At 41.0% G+C, this 19,944-nt stretch overlaps 1 long non-coding RNA gene and 1 pseudogene across 1 annotated transcript; one reads left to right on the top strand and one right to left on the bottom strand.

The window, feature by feature from the left end:
- Positions 1–5,823: 5,823 nt before the first annotated feature.
- On the bottom strand, positions 5,824–6,977 carry LOC120878284 (annotated as a pseudogene).
- Positions 6,978–8,224: 1,247 nt separating this feature from the next.
- On the top strand, positions 8,225–19,383 carry LOC120877613. The gene is made up of 3 exons (XR_005724363.1): positions 8,225–8,234; positions 18,583–18,592; positions 19,309–19,383. It is a non-coding gene; the product is annotated as an uncharacterized LOC120877613 (long non-coding RNA).
- Positions 19,384–19,944: the final 561 nt, after the last annotated feature.

Here is a 19,944-nt window from a genome sequence, read left to right as displayed (position 1 = left end):
AACCATCCCATCCTCTGTCGTCCCCTTCTTCTCCTGCCCTCAATCTTTCCCAGCATCAGGGTCTTTTCAAATGAGTCAGCTCTTCATATCATTGGCCAAAGTATTGGAGTTTCAGCTTCAGCATCAGACCTTCCAATGAATATTCAGGACTAATTTCCTTTAGGATGGACTGGTTGGATCTCCTTGCAGTCCAAAGGACTCTCTAGAGTCTTCTCCAACACCACAGTTCAAAAGCATCAATTCCTCGGTGCTCAGCTTTCTTTATAGTCCAACTCTCACATCCATACATGGCCACTAGAAAAACCGTAGCCTTGACTAGACGGACGTTTATTGACAAAGTAATGTCTCTGCTTTTCAATATGCTGTCTAGGTTGGTCATAACTTTCCTTCCAAGGAGTAAGCACCTTTCAATTTCATGGCTGCAATCACCATCTGCAGTGATTTTGGAGCCCAGAAAAATAAAGTCAGCCACTCTTTCCACTGTTTCCCCATCTATTTGCCATGAAGTGATGGGACCGGATGCCATGACTGTGCAGATCACAATAAACTGTGGAAAATTCTGAAAGGGACGGGAATACCAGACCACCTGACCTGCCTCTTGAGAAATCTGTATGCAGGTCAGGAAGCAACAGTTAGAACTGGACGTGTAACAACAGACTGGTTCCAAATAGGAAAAGGAGTATGTCAAGGCTGTATATTGTCACCCTGCTTATTTAACTTCTATGCAGAGTACATCATGAGAAACACTGGGCTGGAAGAAGCACAAGCTGGAATCAAGATTGCTGGGAGAAATATCAATAATGTCAGATATGCAGATGACACCACCCTTATGGCAGAAAGTGAAGAAGAACTAAAGAGACTCTTGATGAAAGTAAAAGAGGAGAGTGAAAAGTTGACTTAAAACTCAACATTCAGAAAACGAAGATCATGGCATCTTGCCCCATTACTTCATGGCAAATAGATGGGGAAACAGTGGAAACAGTGACAGACTTTATTTTTCTGGGCTCCAAAATCACTGCAGATGGTGACTGCAGCCATGAAATTAAAAGATGCTTACTTCTTGGAAGGAAAGTTATGACCCAGATAGCATATTAAAAAGCAGAGACATTACTTTGCCAACAAAGATCCACCTAGTCAAGGCTATGGTTTTTCCAAGTAGTCAAGTATGGAGGTGAGAGTTGGACTATAAAGAAAGCTGAGCGCCAAAGAATTGATGCTTTTGAACTGCGGTGTTGGAGAAGACTCTGGTAAGTCCCTTGGACTGCAAGGAGATCCAACCAGTCCATCCTAAAGGAAATCAGTCCTGCATATTCACTGGAAGGACTTATGTTGAAGCTGAAACTCCAATACTTTGGTTACCTGATGCGAAGAACTGACTCATTTGAAAAGACCCTGATGCTGGGAAAGATTGAAGGCAGGAGAAGGGTTGGATGGCATGAGAAATATCAATAACCCCAGATATGCAGATGACACCACCCTTATGGCATGAGGATGAGATGGTTGGATGGCATCACTGACTCAATGAACATGAGTTGAGTAAACTCTGGGAGCTGGTGATGGATAGGAAGGCCTGGCGTGCTGCAGTCCATGGGGTCGCAAAGAGTTGGACACGACTGAGCGACTGAACTGAACTGGGTATTACAAAGCTGTTTTGAGGAGCAAGAAAAAGGTAATTTTTCATTATTTTTAACACTTTACTGTGTTTTCCAAATTTTATCTGAATAGGCATTGCTTTTATAAGCAGAACTTTTAAAGAAAATTTTGAAAAAAAAAAAAAGCAAGAATTAGATAAGCATCAAAAATGATAGGCTACTTTCATCACACACTGCAAATGCAATTACATGATAATTAAATCAACACACCCCAATTAAACCTTCATTCAATACATTGTTTTCACAGGAAACCTTTGTACCATTGTACTTTTCATCTTCAGGTGACAACCACACCCTTTCTCATTTCCTCTATCCTAGGTGATCTTCTAAACTAATTCTAAACTTGCACTAAACTGTTAACAATGGGGAAAAATTTAGGGGAAGGCACAGTGCGTCTGCTCGTTTGTAACATTCAGCCTTCACCGCAAATTTCCAAACTCACCAGGCTACTCGGACCAACTAAGGCTGTGAACATCAAACTGATTTGATGGCATGGTAAAGAATCCTCCTGCAATACAGGAGATGCAGAAAACCTGGGGTTAGATTCCTGGGTTGGGAAGATCCCCTAGAGGAGGAAATGGCAACCCACTCCAGTATTCTTGCCTGAAAGATCTATCTCATGGACAGAGGCCTACAGTCCATGGAATCACAAAGAGTCGGACACAACTGAGCACACACATGCAAGCAAGGGATTGACGATAGACCTCTGTGTGGAGGGGCTGACATGCTATACACGAAAAGAAATGACTGTAAACCACAGCATTAATGCCCAAATAACAAAAGCGTCTATGTTGCAGATGTTTCCGTGGGAAATAAGCAAGGAAGGCCAGGTTCCTACAGTGGTCTTCATGGTTTTCATAGGTGGGTTATAAGTAAACTTGACCTCCCCCACCCCCCACAAAAAAAAAAGAGTACAGACTTAAAACACGTAAGGAGGAGGTGAAGGGCCTTGTAGAACAGATTAAGGTACAATACCAAGTGAAGACATGCATCCTATGTTAAACGATTAATTTGAGTAAAACAAAGATTTCATAGAGAAAAAGTGGAGTCATGGGTGAAAAAATACATGGAGATCCGCTCAGAAAGGACCTTGAACCCCACGGCCAGGCATCGGATATGTTTGTGCAGTGAAGGTGAGAAGCAGTGTATGCTCAGGTCTTGTTTTATGCTGTCTATTATATTCTAAACCAGAGCAGACTGTTTCTTATTATTACATTTGTAAATATACCCAGAGGCTCTTAAAGCCACGGGAACATCCAATTAAATTAAAAAGCTTTGACCTCTTTGGATGAGAGGCTCTATATAAATCCAAGGTATTGATATTCTTATTATGGCGGATAAATGAAATGTATGAGTGAGGCTAGCTCAGCAGCAGAATGGTTTCCCTGAGATCCATAAAAAAAGTAATAATAATGCCAGACCTGAGTCTGTGCAGGACCCCTAGCACAGATCCAAGGGATTTTAAAAAAGAGTGTCTCATAATATTAGCCATGTGGGCAGAACTCTGAAAAAGGAGCTATTCATGCCCCTATCAACATTGCCTGCTCACCCAAGATATAAAAAAAAGTGCTTTAGGCATGGCTGAGTAAATCAAGGCAGAGCACATAGATTATAAACTGAAGGCAAAAGTCAATGATGCTTTCAGCATGAAAGAAGGAACTATTTTATTTATACAGGATTGGAATTTTATATCAGCTTTTTCAATTACTTTGGTTTAAATAAATCTTACATAAATATAAGCTTAGATTAAGATATACACATGTATTCTGTTTGAAGGAAAAGAGTATAAGTAGATCACAGTAGGCCATGTCTCTCCCTGGTTGCTTTTGTTTTTCGTATTCTCCATACCTGGTTTAAGCCTGTGTTGTCTGATTCGGAATTGTGGCTTAATTCAAGTTGCATTTAAGTTTCTGACTGTTTTAGGAAATTGACCAAAAATGATATTTTAAAAATTTAATTTGATTTTTGATATTTTATTTAATTAATGATTTTGGTCACTCCATGGGGGCATACAGGGTCTTAGTTCTCCAAGCAGGGTAGAAGTTGTGCCCCCTGTAGTGGAAGCTTGGAGTCTTAACCACTGAACCACCAGGGAAGTCCTAGTATTTTCAATTATAAAGGACAGCCTTGTTGAAAGAGGAGTGACCTTTGTTTCTGTGGGATACAGCCTGAAGGCTTATAGCTAAGGCAGCAACTGCCCACCAGCTTCTCTCTAGATTCCATCAATCAAGAAGCACCAAATGCATAGGGTGTTACAGGTACCACGTGAGCCAGATACCTTTGGCTGGGTGTCTCCTGAAGATTTCCAATCAACACCATCAACTGAACTTATTTTTCCTACCTTCTTTCTATCCTTGTTGGCTTCTTCTTCTGTGTTTCCTGTTTCAATAAATGGCTCAAAAAAATTCTTGGCTGAAAAGATGACCTGCTACAGAATGGGAAAAAAAATATTTGCAAATCCTATATATCTGACAGGAGTTTAGCATCCAGAAAATATAAAAAGCTTTTATTGCTCAGCAACAAAAAAGGCAAATAATCCAATGTTTTCAATGAGCAAAGTATCTGAATAGACGTTTTCCCAAAGGAGATATACAAATGACCAACTCTCACAGGAAAAGATGCTCAACAAAATTAGTCATTAAGGAAATACAAACAAAGACACCATGAGATACCACTTCACAACCACTAGGGTGGCTATAATTTAAGATTTTTTAAAACAGGAAAATCAGAAGTCTTGGCAGGTGTGTGGAGGAATGGAACCCTAGTGAGAATGGAACCTGTGAGAATATAAAATGGTGCAGCTGCCTGGTGCAACAGTTTGGTGGTTCCTCCAAAATTTAAATATAAAACATTTAAATGTTCTGGACCTAAAGAGGGCCACATACCCTGTGAATCTATCGAATGGCACCAAACTGTACACATTAAAGTGGTTAATCTACTATTATAAATGTTACCCAAAAAGATATCTATATCTAGCCTAGAGAGAGAGAGGGGAGACACATCACAGTAGAATTCTTTCAGTCTTCTTTCATCTGGTCGCCAGGTTCTATCAATTTCACCTGCACAGTGTTTTTTAAATGTGTCCCCTTCTCAGCATTCCCACTCCCACTCTTTTGATTGGGTCTTTATCATCCCTCCTGTCAACTGTTTCGATAGCTTCCCACTTGCTCCCCCCTCTTACACCACCTCTATTCCAATCTACTTACCACACTAGTCAAAATCTGTCAGTTCAGATTCATTGTACACAGCATTTGTGACCCTTGCTGATATTAAAAAGTTCTAAGAGGTTTTGTTTATCAACAAATGACTTAGTCATCAAACTTTGCATTCCGGATTAAAAAATTTTATTATGTGCTATATCAAATAATTATATTATGCACCATATCAAATCTATCGCTCTACGAGTAGAAATTAAGGCTTTGTATCATTTTCATATGTTGTAGTATTTCTTCAAATAAATCTCTCCTCTAAACAAACAAAAAAGGCAGGAATCTGATCCTTCTATTCCCACACGGAAAACCTCTAAGGTCTCCCATTGTCCAAAACATGATTCTTCATATTGTTTACTAGAGATCCAGTTCTAAAGTGTCTTTCCATCTTCCTTGTCAATTACTCCCCATTGTACCCGACTCTCTAGCTATGACCCAAATATGCCAGGACCACCAGGCAACTCCTACCAGGTATTCTTAAATTTCTCTTTTTCCTACCTATTTGTACTCAGCCTAAAATGTCTTGGAGCCTAGATACCACATCTGTGAAAATGTGGTTACCTAGCTTCAGGTTTGTTGAGATACTCAGTGACTCAAGTGGTAAAGAATCTGCCTGCAGCGCAGAAGACTGGTTTGATCCCTAGGTCAGGAAGATCCCCTGGAGAAGGGAATGGCTACCCACTCCAGTATTCTTGCCTGGAGAAGTCCATGGACAGAGGAGCCTGATGGACTACAGTCCGTGGGGTCACAAAAAGTCAGACACAACTGAGCAACTAACACTTTCACACTTTGAAAGATAGTAAGACGTGCTACTAAGGAAGCTCACCATATGGTTATTTTTAAGAAAAAATGTTTTTCAATTCACCTGGTTAAAATTCTGCTTATTTTTTTTTAGATTTGTGCAATAACTTTATTATCGACTTTATCTGAAAAATCTTGATAGAAAATTGTGGTTTGGTTTATCAACTCTCAGCAGGCTGTTCCTGAGCTCTAAGGAAGCTTCCCTTCTTCTGAACTACTCAATCTTTCTTCTGGACAAGTGACATTTTGGAAATGCTTTACCTCTTCTTTTTAACATTTTTTCTTAGGCTTCTTCTCATGCACTGGATTCTCTCATATTGCAGGGTGAGCTTTCTTATGCTTTTCCTCCGTCATGTCTGCAGTTACGTTGTTCTCTACATATTGAGAGAACTGTTTCTTGTAAGCATCCTCATCTTTCTCATCCAGGAAACACATATAATTTGCGGTATTCTCCCCCATGATGTGTTTTTGGTGTCCCTCAGCATTGAATTCTTTGCTTTCTGAATCATAACCAGGGAACCACATGGTACTATGAGGGATAGACAAGCCTCCATCGACAGCTCCTTTTCCGGCCCCCAAAACTTTTTTTCCAGTAGTAGTCCTGGCAATCCTAAAGGAGATCAACCCTGAATATTCATTGGAAGGACTGATGCTGAAGTGGAAGCTCCAATAGTTTGGCCACTTGATGTGAAGAGTCAACTCTTTGGAAAAGACACTGATGCGAGGAAAGACTGAGAGCAGAAGGAGAAGGGGGTAGCAGAGAATCAGCTGGTTAGATAGTATCACCAACTCAACGGACATAAATTTGAGCAATCTCTGGGAGATAGTGGAGGTCAGGGAAGCCTGGCGTGCTGCAGTCCACGGGGTTGCAAAGAGTCAGACATGACTTAGCAACTGAACAACGGCGATCCTGGCAAGCTCTGCATCCAAATAACAGGTGAAGACACCAGACTGACCATCAGTGTTTTCCACGTTGTATTCATCTCTAACCACCTCGACATGGCCTTCATAAATTTTGTCCACACCAAACCTATTAAGAAGCCACTACAATATGCTGAGGCATCTTTTGTCAGTCAGCCTTCATACCACACTTTGGGAGTTCGTGAGTATAAACTGCACAAGCTGTCATATCTCCTTCTATATGGGCGTAAGCAATCTGATAAATGATATCCCTGTTGGTTACATGAACTATCATTCTATATTTGGGTATACGATACTTATTTTTAACTTGGATTACCAATTGTTTCTGAGCAAAGCAGTCACTTTTGCCCTCTCTCCATCTTCTGAATTTAACTTGGTATCTCTTGAAGTAGGGCTTCCTAGGTGGGTTCAGTTCAGTTCAGTCGCTCAGTCGTGTCTGCTTCTTTGCGACCCCATGAACCGCAACACTCCAGGCCTCCCTGTCCATCACCATCTCCCGGAGTTCACTTAGACTCACGTCGGTAAAGAATCTGCCTGCCAATGCAGGAGATGTGGGTTAGATCCCTGGGTTGGGAAGATTCCCTGGAGAAGGAAATGGCAGCCCACTCCAGTATTCTTACCTGGAAAACCCCATGGACAGAGAAGCCTGGCGGGCTACAGTCCTTGTGGTTGCAAGGAGTTGGACCCAACTGAGTGACTCAGCACAGTCTTGGTGGTGGTGGTGGTGGTTTAGTTGCTAAGTCGTGTCCAATTCTTGCAACCCCATAGACTGTAGCCTGCCAGGCTCCTCTGTCCATGGGGTTTTCCAGGCAAGAATACTGAAGTGAGTTGGTATTTCCATCTCCAGGGGATCTTCCTGACCCAGGAACTGAACCCAGGTCTCCTGCACCGCAGACAGATTCTTTACTGACTGAGCTATGAGGGAAGCCCAAGCATAGTCTTGAAGTAGGCCTTATGCTTGACAACTTTGATAAACCCGATTCTGCAAGTCAGAGCACCAAGTCTGTGGCTTGCCACGGAGCTGCAGAATTAGCACAGCTCTGGGGGTGGGGTGGGGGTCAGTTCAGTTCAGTTGCTCAGTCATGTCCCACACTTTGCGAAACCATGAATCGCAGCACGCCAGGCCTCCTTGTCCATCACCAACTCCCGGAGTTCACCCAAACTCATGTCCATCGAGTTGGTGATGCTGTCCAGCCATTTCATCCTCGGTTGTCCCCTTTTCCTCCTGTCCCCAATCCCTCCCAGCATCAGAGTCTTTTCCAATGAGTCAACTCTTCGCATGAGGTGGCCAAAGTACTGGATTTTCAGCTTTAGCATCATTCCTTCCAATGAACACCCAGGACTGATCTCCTTCAGAATGGACTGGTTGGATCTCCTTGCAGTCCAAGGGACTCTCAAGAGTCTTCTCCAACACCACAGTTCAAAAGCATCAATTCTTCGGCGCTCAGCGTTCTTCACAGTCCAACTCTCACATCCATACATGACCACTGGAAAAACCATAGCCTTGACTAGATGGACCTTTGTTGACAAAGTCATGTCTCTGCTTTTTAATATACTGTCTAGGTTGGTCATAACTTTCCTTCCAAGGAGTAAGCGTCTTTTAATTTCATGGTTGCAGTCACCATCGGCAGTGATTTTGGAGCCCAAAAAAGTAAAGTCTGACACTGTTTCCACTGTTTCCCCATCTACTCAGGGGGTAGCAAATTCTGCTTACATTTTAAGGCCAAAGGTTATTGTTGGAATCTGGCCTCGGTACACAGGTAATGGTTTAAAGCTTAGAGACAGAGCTCTGGGTGAAGTAGAAAGAAACAGCTTTGGGGTATGTCCTTAAGGAGTAGGGTATGATCAGTTTGTAGACATTCTTCTGACGGTTGGTGCTGAGGTAATTGGGAATCAACATCAACCTTCTGGTTCCAACCAATCTGGGGTCCATGTGCTTGTGGGCAGCATACAGGTAACTTCTTCTACTTGGTGAGTGTCTGCAAGGCAGCTCAGAGGACATGGCTCAGAATATTCTCTACAGTCCTTGAGGAAGAACTAAAGATCCTTGACTTTGCTTAACGGCTAAGTATTATTATTTGGTCTTGCCTGACTATTTTCCGTTCTTTCTGCATTTTCTTATTTCTCTGACTAAGTTTATCCTTTGACTAAAATTTTTCTGCAGACAAAAGGCAGGTGGAGGACATGGGGGGGGGGTGGGGGGTCTATTCTGAGAAGGCCGCCTAGGGTCCTGCTCCATTACAAGGTCAGTAGCTCACCTGAGCACTTCGGCTCAACACATGTACACACCACAGCTGCCTTAATTCTTGGTTAGTTATGACAAGAGAACATAATGGTTTTAGAGGATGTGTTTGTTCCCTTTAGTCTTGTTCACTTGTTTGAATTCATTTTCATACACTCAGTGGCTACCACAGAGCAGGGACTCCATATTTGTTGAACTGAAGCCTCCTCTCTACTTATATTATATGATGAGGCTGAGGCTAAATCTTCCCAAAATACTTGATTTTAAGGGAAATTACACCAGAGAGGCTGGTAAAAGTTACTGTAGTCATCAAACTAATAACAAGTGATTCAAACACAGTATTTTCTTTAGCAATTTTAAAAAGACTTCACCATTTAGTTGAATTCATTCAAACTTAAGTTACCTTTGGGGAGCAATAACAAAAATAGAAACATTTTGATAGATTTATAGATTGTAATATCATCTTAACATGTAAAATCAGAAGGAACATTAAAACAGAATCAGCACCACCATTTCATATCTGAAATTTTTCATACTGTCTGGAGTAAAATTCTCTAATGCGCTGTTTAAATTTTTCACATGTATAGGTAAAACTGTAGATAATATAAAAATCCATGTGCTTGTTCTGTAAAAATGCTTAGAGAGGCTTATTGTGGAATGGGGCAATTACACAAAATATAAAAGCATTTGAATTACTATTTAATTACTTATCCGATCCTCTTTTTTGTCCTTAAATGGCTCAGCAGCGATGTAGAAAACAAAGCAAACTTGTGCCAGTCACTTATGTATTAATAGTGATGCTGTCCATTCTGAGATTTCAAGTACAGGTTTCCCTCACTGTCCAGTTAGAGGGTTCCTATGAAACCGTTTGTAAGTTAAACTGGCCTCAAGAGAAGAAGCAGTAACTTCTGAGAAGATCTTGTTAAGGGATGCACAAAATAAATCAAAATAAAGTAGAAATGCATACAGACACAGTTCAGAGCTAAAGCAGCCTGATGCTAAGGTGCAGAGTATAATTTCTGGGGAAGGAGCTTGCCAGGGCCGTTCTGCCTGCCCTGGGTCTGTGCTGCCTCTATAATGGCTTGCTGCAGAATGAACTCTGAATGCTTTTTTCTTTTTGCCTTTTTTTTTTCCATAAAAGTGAAAATCCTCTTCAAATTTCTCAGATACTGAACATAGGTGCCAATGTAGGTCTTTCATAAAAGGAAAGTGGTGTAAAGTGAACTTTCGAAAAACAAGGAATACCTGTATTAATGTCTCAAGAAATTCAAACACCCTGAAATGACATTTTTCATTGCAATGGGTGCTAGCTACAATAGCGTGATCAGCTTCAGCTTTTCTGAGAGGATTTTCAACCATCCTCAGAGATCATTTTATTATGAAAACGCCCTTTGATATCCAGAGATTGGAAAGCATCACCTGGAAACCTGATTCACAGATGGATCAATAATTTTGTATGGGTCGAACACCTATTGCATAGAGATGATTAGGTTGAATTGGTTCACTATAACTTGATTGCTATTGTTGTTTACTCACTAAGTCATGTCCGACTCTTTTGTGACCCCATAGACTGTAGCCCACCAGGCTCCTATGTTCATGGGATTTCCCAGGCAAGAACTGGAGTGGGTTGCCATTTCCTTCTCCAGGGCATCTTCCTGATCCAGGGATCAAACCTGCATCTCCTGCATTGCAGGCAGATTCTTTACCACTGAGCCACGAGGGAAGCCCCCATAATTTGATGACCTCTCCCAAATTAACAGGCCTTTATTAGTCCTGTTTAATAAAACCCTTGCAAGGGAATCCCTGGTGGAATGGTGGTTAAGAATCTACTTACTGGGCCAGATGAAGACCTTTAAAGTCCCTACGTACAATGAAGATGGCTGTGCGCGGCCATGTGGTATAGAAATTGAAAACAGTACTAACTGACAAAACATTTCTAATGTAATTTTCTCAGAATTTCACTAAATTTAAAAATGTGTAAGTCAATACTAAAATGTATTTTATATTCTAAAAAAAAAAAGGGTCCATCAAATGCAGGGGACACAGGTACATCCTGAGTCTAGGAACTAAGATCCCACATGCCATGGGGCAACTAAGACCATGTGCCAAAACTACTGAGCCTCTGTGCTCTAGAGCCTATGTCTATAACAAGAGGAGCTTCCACAATGAGAAGCCTGTGAACCAGAGCTAGAGAGTAGCCCTTGCTGCCTACAGCTAGAGAAAGCCACGCCCTGCAACTAAGACTCAGCATCATCAAAAAATAAATAAATGATGATAATAACCCTGAAGAGATCTCTAGTCCTTCCCATTCTATTGCTTTCCTCTATTTCTTTGCAGTGATCACTGAGGAAGGCTTTCTTATCTCTCCTTGCTCTTCTTTGGAACTCTGCATTCAAATGGGTATATCTTTCCCTTTCTCCTTTGCCTTTAGCTTCTCTTCTTTTCAAAGCTATTTGTAAGGCCTCCTCAGACAACCATTTTGCCTTTTTTTGCATTTCTTTTTCTTGGGGATGGTCTTGATCACTGCCTCCTGTACAATGTCATGAACCTCCATTCATAGTTCTTCAGGCACTCTGTCTATCAGATCTAATCCCTTGAATCTATTTGTCATTTCCACTGTATAATAGTAAGGGACTTGATTTAGGTCATACCTGAATGGTCTAGTGGTTTTCCCTACTTTGTTCAATTTAAGTCTGAATTTGGCAATAAGGAGTTCATGATCTGAGCCACAGTCAGCTCCTGGTCTTCTTTTTGCTGACTGTATAGACCTTCTCCATCTTTGGCTGCAAAGAAAATTAGAAATACCAAGGAAACACTTCTTGCAAAGATGGGCACAATAAAGGACAGAAATGGTATGGACCTAACAGAAGTAGAAGATATTAAGAAGAGGTGGCAAGAATACACAGAAGAACTGTACAAAAAAGATCTTCATGACTCAGATAACCACGATGGTGTGATTACTCAGCTAGAGCCAGACATCCTGGAATGCGAAGTCAAATGGGCCTTGGGAATCATCACCACGAACAAAGCTAGTAGAGGTGATGGAATTCCAGGTGAGCTATTTCAAATCCTAAAAGATAATTCTGTGAAAGTGCTGCACTCAATATGCCAGCAAATTTGGAAAACTCAGCAGTGGCCACAGGACTGGAAAAGGTCAGTTTTCATTCCAATCCCAAAGAAAGGCAATGCCAAAGAATGCTCAATTGCACTCATCTCACACAGTAGCAAAGTAATGCTCAAATTCTCCAGGCCAGACTTCAACAGTACATGAACTGTGAACTTCCAGATGTTCAAGCTGGATTTACAAAAGGTAGAGGAATCAGAGATCAAATTGCCAATATCTGCTGGATCATCGAAAAAGCAAGATAATTCCAGAAAAATATCTACTACTACTTTATTGATTACGCCAAAGCCTTTGAGTGTGTAGATCAGAACAAACTGTGGAAAATTCTGAAAAAAGATGGGACTACCAGATCACCTTACCTGCCTCCTGAGAAATCTGTGTGCAGATCAAGAAGCAACAGTTGGAACCAGACATGGTTCCAAATCAGGAAAGGAGTACATCAAGGCTGTATATTGTCACCCTGCTTATTTAACTTATATGCAGAGTACATCATGTGAAATGCAGAGTTGGATGAAGCACAAGCTGGAATCAAGATAGCTGGGAGAAATATCAATAACCTCAGATACGCAGATGACACCACCCTTATGGCACAAAGTGAAGAGGAACTAAAGAGCCTCTTGATGAAAGTGAAAGAGGAGAGTGAAAAAGCTGACTTAAAACTCAACATTCAGAAAGCTAAGATCATGGCATCTGGTCCCATCACTTCATGGCAAATAAACGGGGAAACAGTGGAAATAAGTGACAGCCTTTATTTTCTTGGGCTCCAAAATCACTGCAGATGGTGACTGCAGCCATGAAATTGAAAGATGCTTGCTCCTTAGAAGAAAAGTTATGACCAACCTAGACAGCATATAAAAAGCAGAGACATGACTTTGCCAACAAAGGTCCATATAGTCAAATCTATGGTTTTTCCAGTAGTCATGTATGGATGTGAGAGCTGGACTATAAAGAAAGCTGAGCGCTGAAGAATTGATGCTTTTGAACTGTGGCGCTGGAGAAGACTCTTGAGAGTCCCTTGGACTGCAAGGAGATCCAACCAGTCCATCCTAAAGGAAATCAGTCCTGAATATTCATTGGAAGGACTGATGCTGAACCTGAAACTCCCAAACTTTGGTTACCTGATGTGAAGAACTGACTCATTGGAAAAGAGTCTGATGCTGGGCAAGATTGAAGGCGAGAGGAAAAGGGGACAACAGAGGATGAGATGGTTGGATGGCATCACTGACTCGATGGACATCAGTTTGAGCAAGCTCCAGGAGTTAGTGAAGAACAGGGAAGTCTGGCGTGCTGCAGTTCATGGGGTCCCAAAGAGTCGGACATGACTGGGCGACTGAACTGAATTATAACCTTGCAAAAAAGTCATCGTGTGTATAGAAAGAAGGGTAACATTAAAATTTACTTGTATATATGTTATATATATTTTCAAGAGATAGATAAGAACATATGCACCACCACATGTAAAAGATATTCACAGCAGCATTTTTCATAATATCCCCAAAGTGAACATTACAGAAAAACAACAAGAGTGGCATGCGTGAACAGTGCCACAGCCATACAAGAGAATACTCTCAAGCCATGAAAAAGAAGCCAGCTTCAGCTATACCCAACAATATGAATGGGTCTCCAAAACATGATGTGGAAAAAGTCAAGACAGACACAGAAGCATGCACCTTGCTTGTCATCTAATTAAAGTTCAAAAACAGACTCAGTAAACTATACTAATTCAAAACAGCACTTAGCTTCTAGGTAAGAGGCACCTGTTCGGAAGGGGAACTGGTCATGTTCTCCTGCTGGATTAGGTGAGGCTACAGAGATAGTGACTTTGTTGTGTAGCCTCCTTGTATTTTACTTTATGTGCTATTGTACTAACTTTTCTGAAACTGAAAACAATGCACTGGCAAATACATTGTTTTCTGAATGTGAATAGATACACTGAATTTATCTATATTCGGAATAGGTTATCCTTAGGTATGGATTGTAGGGCTTCCCAGGTGGCCCAGATGGTGAACAATCTTCCTGCACTGTGGGAGACCCAGGTTCAATCCCTGGGTCAGGAAGATCCCCTGCAGGAGGGCGCGGAAATCTGCCCCAGTGTTCTTGCCTGGAGAATCCCATGGACAGAGGAGCCTGGTGGGCTACAGGCCATGGGATCACAAAAGAGTCAGACACGACAGTGACAAGAACAAAAGAAACAAGAACACAGGCAGCTGATAATATGATCATCCTGGTTGCCTCTTGATGACGAAACTGGGTGTCTAAAGATAGGAATATATTTTTTAAAACTTGAACCATATAAATGTATTAAATGTTCAAAAAATAGTGGTTTAAATAAATTATGACAATGAACTTTACCTGCCATAACATACACTGTTTTAACAGACAAATAGCTTTGATATTCTGGCTGTTACTTACATTCTATTTCTGTCACTAATGTCCTGCTTGCACACTGCTCATGCTGTTGTGCTATGCTGATAACAGCCTGTTGACTATTATCTTCTGTTTGAGAAACTCTAGGGCATTTTGTTTCTAATCATTTTCTTTATTCAGCACGTTTTATCCATGCTCCATTTCAGACTCCAAAAATTTCTCCTAATTATTTCATTGGCAGTTCTGATACATTTTTTTTTTCCAGAGTTCCCTACACACAGTTCTTATTCTAAAACTTAATTTTTTTAAATTAAATGATTGCTCAAAATTTCAACTCCTTTGATGCTGTAAATAATTGCACTTTTTGAAACACTTCGATGCATGAAGTCAAGGCAAAATAGGTGACATTTGTTTAACTTTACAGGTTTGTGAAATTTCCACACTTAATTTCAAAAATATAAGTAAATAAATGCTCAGATATGCACACAATTCTGAAAAAAAAGAAACATCACTGCCACCTGTTTCCTATTCAGTGCCAACATATGTAGATTAATAAATATGGTTTTCACCTGAGCACTGACTGCTGGATTCTTTGGCTGCAGTGATCAGGTATAAAATGTACTCTTCTTTGAGAAGACATAAATAGAACTGTTATATACCATAGATAAGTATGAGTGTAATGAGAGGCAAAATGTAGTGAACTGTGAATTAAGAGGATGATGTAACACCTTAGATAATAAAAAATTGTTTAATCCTAAACCTACCAAGTGGCTTGATAAAATATCAGAAGTTCTAAAATAATTTTAACAATGATCTCATTTAACAGATGGAGAAAATGGAAACAGACACAGAGTAACCTGGAATATGTCGATTCGAGGTTTTCATTCCGTGGGTAATATTTAAAACAGTAGGAGTGACATGACATAGGCACCAATCCAATAGAACAGATGAGTCAGCCTTGGCCTTGGGGGTTGTCTGTGGGTCGGGAGTGAGTCTTCAAGTCCTGTAGTGACGGCTGTGACAGGGATGAGAAAGAGAGCACACGGCGTCTGGCCCAGGGTGGGGAGGGGGTGCTCCTTGATCCCTTGATATTTTGATCTCCTTGCTGTCCAAGAGACTAGGCTATGAAAATTCTGTACCCCCCACAAAATCACGATCATTTTTCCTACAATGGGAAGTGTGCCCTGGCTGACCTTTCCCTCGTAGCCATCAACCCCACCTTCTATATCCTCACATATCACTAAAATAAGAAAACACAAGCATCCACCTGCAGTAAATTCTAAAAGGCCTTCGGCCTACCTCATTGGCTTTGTGTCAAATTTATTGCTGAATTTCACTAGCGCCTCCTGATCTGCTTTATTGCTGATTTTAATCTTGTTTGTTTTGAGCTTCTGAGTCTACCGCAAAATACCTAATACACTCTTTGTAGCCAGAGACTGTATAAATAAAATGTATCATATTCCCATTATAACCATGTTATATCATCCACATTACGCACACCCATAGGTGGCCTACATTTTTAATTATTTCCCCCTCAAAACTCTAAATTACTACAATGAATTTGGAAACTCCTCCACCTCTCATCAGAGCAAGTAATTGAATACTCCATTATGATAATAAACCATCTTTCCTTCTAAGTGCTCATTCCCAGAGGGCTTTGTTCTATGCAGGAAGTCCAACATGTGCTGAGGACTCAGACCATCATGCTTTGTTTGTTATTTTGCCTTGGATCTTAAACCACTTACTTGTACTGCAACAAACCCTCTTAGCATTCTGCAGTCAAACATATCAAGCGGGCACCATTCTTCAGGTAGAAAAGCAATTCCCAGTCTCTGGTGACAAGGATGTGCCTCTGCTTCCTAATAGAGGGAAGACATCTTTCTCATGGGGAATTTCATGGCCCATTTTTTAGTGGAATGGGAAAAGTCAGGGAGCCCTTCCTGCACCTACTATTTTTATGTAACTTCAGATCCAAATAATTGAGGTGACAAAGCAGCATATTTGAGAGTAGCATGTCCTGAACCCCTCTGTAGCCTGGATAGGCAACCAACACCATGGTTAGGTTGGAGGGTTGATAAAGGGCCTCGCTGAACAGGTTCATCCCCCACCCCCAACAAGCCACGTGGGTGACAAATCACTCATCCATCCTACACTTCACTTCAGAAACCCCCTCTGAAAATAAAAATACAAATCATGACCAAGGGGAGGAGGATGACCAGCATCTGACCAGCTCTCCCTTCAAAACCCTCTGATTTCCTCCCCTAGCTTTTAAACCCTCTACTGGATGGCACATTGCTTTTCCCATTTATCTTAGCTTTGGGTCTTCTGTTCATTTAGCTGCTGCTACTGAAGTCAATTTCAGCAAGAAGTAATTCTTCTCAAGGGGTTTCCCTGGTGGCTCAGAGGTAAAACAAACAAACAAAAACCCTGCCAACGCAGGAGACACAGGAGGTGTGGGTTTCATCCCTGGGTTGGGAATATCCTGGAGAAGGGAAATGGCAACCCACTCCAGCATTCTTGCCTGGGAAACCCCATGGACAGAGGAGTTTGGCAGGCTAGAGTCCATGGGGTTGCAAAAGAGTCAGATACAACTGAGCAACTGAAAAACAACAACAAATTCTTCTCAAAGCCTCTTTCATATTTATCTGAACCTGTTGAAAGCAAATGCCATTAAAGCCCCCTGAGGCCCTTTGTCTAGCCCTGGTACTACGTACAGGGTGTTCATAACAGAAAGATTCACTGTCCACACAACAGTAGGACATTTATATACAGTAACTAGTGGTTGAGCTTCATCTTGACCTGAGCTATGGTTGACAGACAATGTCCTTCTCTCGCACTTCTAATCCTTTCACAAAAAGGGCAACATGTGCTGTGTACTCAGCTCAGAGAACAATCTGACGCCGGGGATACTAAGAGCCCCAAGACTGACATGGAGCTTCTTTCTGAATCTTGTCCTTTGTACCATGCAGCCTTTGTTATTAAAGTACACAAGTGACTAGCCGATAATTGGTAGAACATTTGGCAGTTAAGCACATCTTCTGCCACAAATCAGAAAGATTCAAGACTTAAAGAGAATTCTTTCCCAGGAAAATGCACAGGGGCAGGAGAGAGCTTCTGGAATGCTTGTCATGTTCTGCTTCTTGATCCGGGTAGTAGCTACATAGGGGTGTTGATCTGAGAAAAATTCATGCAGTTCCATACTTACACGTTGTGTGCTTTTCTCTCTGTGAGTTATACTTCAATTGAAAAACTCATTAAGGCATTAAACAAAATTGAATATGTTAAGTATATGTGCTATTTGAAATTTTCAAGGAATGTTAATTAACTAGGTAAATGGACTAAATATTAATCAGTCAGTTTAAAAGTTATTGTTCAAAATTTGCTAATTCTGTGAAATAGAATACAATTTATAAGTTGAACTAAAAAACTTAAGGAAAATATTAAACCATTAAAAAAAAAAAGAATGCTACAATGTGGAAGAATCTCCAAAATACATGCTGAGTAAAAAAGTGAGTGAAAGTCACTTGGTCATGTCCGACCCTTTGCAACCCCGTGGACTATACAGTCCATGGCATTCTCCAGGCCAGAATACTGGAGTGGGTAGCATTTTCCTTCTCCAGGGATCTTCCCAACCCAGGTCTCCTGCATTGCAGGCAAATTCTTTACCAGCTGAATCACAAGGAAAGCCCTTGTGAGTAAAAGAAGTCAGACAAAAAAAGTCACAGATTATATGATTACATGTATATGAAATGTCCAGAATAAGTATATTCGTAGAGACAGAGAAAATTGGTGGTTTCCAGAGACTGAGAAGAGGAGGAAATAGGGACACACTGCTTAACAAGTAAGAGGTTTTACTCTGGCAAACCACTTCAGTATTCTTGCCTTGAGAACCCCATGAACAGCATGAAAAGGCAAAAAGATAGGACATTGAAAGATGAACTCCCCAGGTCCATGGTGCCCAATATGCTACTGGAAATCACTAGAGAACTAACTCTAGAAAGAATGAAGAGATGGAGCCAAAGCAAAAACAACACCCATATGTGAATGTGACTGGTGATAGAAGCAAGGTCCAATGCTGTAAACAGCAATATTGCATAGGAACTTGGAATGTTAGGTCCATGAATCAAGGCAAATTGGAAGTGGTCAAACAGGAGATGGCAAGAGTCAACGTCAACACTCTAGGAATCAGAGAACTAAGATGGAGTGGAATGGGTGAATTTAACTCAGATGACCATTATATCTACTACTGTGGGCAAGAATTCATAGAAGAAATGGAGTCACCATCATAGTCAACAAAAGAGTCCGAAATGCAGGACTTGGATGCAATCTCGAAAATGACAGAATGATCTCTGTTCATTTCCAAGGCAAACCATTCAATATCACATAAATCCAAGTCTATCCTCCAACTAGTAACGCTGAAGAAGCTGAAGTTGAATGGTTCTATGAAGACCTACAAGACCTTCTAGAACTAACACCCCAAAAAGATGTCCTTTTCATTTTAGGGGACTGGAATGCAAAAGTAGGAAGTCAAGAAACACCTGGGGTAACAGGCAAATTTGGCCTTGGAGTACAGAATGAAGCAGGGCAAAGGCTATAGAGTTCTGCCAAGAGAACGCACTGGTCATAGCAAACACCCTCTTCCAACAACACAAGAGAAGACACTATACATGGACATCACCAGATGGTCAATACTGAAATCAGATTGATTATATTCTTTGCAGCCAAAGATGGAGAAGCTCTATACAGTCCGCAAAAACAAGACCGGAAGCTGACTGTGGCTCAGATCATGAACTCCTTATTGCCAAATTCAGACTTAAATTAAAGAAAGTAAGGAAAACCACTAGACCACTTAGATATGACCTAAATCAAATCCCTTTTGATTATACAGTGGAAGTGAGAAATAGATTGAAGGGATCAGATCTGATAGACAGAGTGTCTGAAGAACTGAGTGGAGGTTTGTGACATCGTATAGGAGGCATCCCTTTTTTGCAGAAAGGCAAAATCGTTGTCTGAGGGGCTCTTACAAATAGCTTTGAAAAGAAGAGAAATGAAAGGCAAAGGAGAAAATGAAAGATATACCCATTTGAATGCAGAGTTCCAAAGAAGAGCAAGGAGAGATAAGAAAGCCTTCATCAGCGATCAATGCAAAGAAATAGAGTAAAACAATAGAATGGGAAAGACTAGAGATCTCTTCAAGAAAATCAGAGATACCAAGGGAACTTTTTATGCAAAGATGGGCTCAATAAAGGACAGAAATGTTATGGACCTAACAGAAGCAGAAGATATCAAGAAGAGGTGGCAGGAATACACAGAACTATACAAAAAAGATCTTTATGACCCAGATAATCACGATGGTGTATGATGGTGTGATCACTCACCTAGAGCCAGACATCCTGGAATCTGAAGTCAAGTGGGCTGAATCAAGACACCGATTCGATCCCTGGACCGGGTAGGTCTCACATGCCATGGAACAACTAAGCCCATATTAGAAAACATCACCATGAACAAAGCTAGTGGAGATGATGGAATTCTAGTTGAACTATTTCAAATCCTAAAAGATGATGTTGTGAAAGTGCTCTACTCAATATGCCAGCAGAATTGGAAAAGTCAGCAGTCGCCACAGGACTG

This window comes from Oryx dammah, unplaced genomic scaffold (assembly GCF_014754425.2).
Source record: "Oryx dammah isolate SB20612 unplaced genomic scaffold, SCBI_Odam_1.1 HiC_scaffold_18, whole genome shotgun sequence".
Taxonomy (NCBI): Eukaryota; Metazoa; Chordata; class Mammalia; order Artiodactyla; family Bovidae; genus Oryx; species Oryx dammah.
This window is presented reverse-complemented; position numbering and strand designations above follow the sequence as displayed.